Source organism: Rousettus aegyptiacus, unplaced genomic scaffold (genome assembly GCF_014176215.1).
Source record: "Rousettus aegyptiacus isolate mRouAeg1 unplaced genomic scaffold, mRouAeg1.p scaffold_m13_p_1, whole genome shotgun sequence".
Taxonomy (NCBI): Eukaryota; Metazoa; Chordata; class Mammalia; order Chiroptera; family Pteropodidae; genus Rousettus; species Rousettus aegyptiacus.
The window spans coordinates 165,207,969-165,208,579 of record NW_023416284.1 but is presented as its reverse complement, the minus strand read 5'-3'; positions in this window follow the sequence as shown (position 1 = coordinate 165,208,579).

Sequence of the window (611 nt, the reverse complement as noted above, 5' to 3'; positions counted from 1 at the left end):
CATGTATATAATAAAATTTCTTTGCCAGTGTGTGTGTGTGGGGGGGGGGGAGGTTGCGCGTGTGCGCACATGCACACATATATGTGCATTTATTTGTGCACGTCCTTGGGTCTCAACCATCAGGAATTTAATGGTAGGTGAGAAGAATCTTCTTTTGCAGACAGGTTTGAGCAATTTCTCAACAAAATCTGTTAATCTTTTCTTTCCTAATAATTTAAAATGTCTGTCATCACTAATTTAAAAGCAATATTAATCTAGTTTCAGTTTGTCTTCCTGGAGTGGGCCAGGTTCTTTTTTATCATTCTAGGTTTTAAGGAGAGACCGTGAGGGGGAGAGTAACTGCGTCTGATCTTCCCACTCATCCTCCTTGGCTTCGCCTACTGGGTGTAGCAGTTTAACTTCTCTGTGGCTAAAACTCTGAGGCATCCAGAGAAAGTTGGAGTCAAGATCTGAAACTGGTAGAGGCACAGTGCATTTGCATGAAAACCCACCAGGCTAATTTAGTCATGTTTATAAATGTCTTATCAGAGCACAGCTTTAGTTTGTCTGGCATGGGATCTAAAAACACAGCCTACGAACAGATGCCCACTAAAAAGCAAGTGCTATGGCAA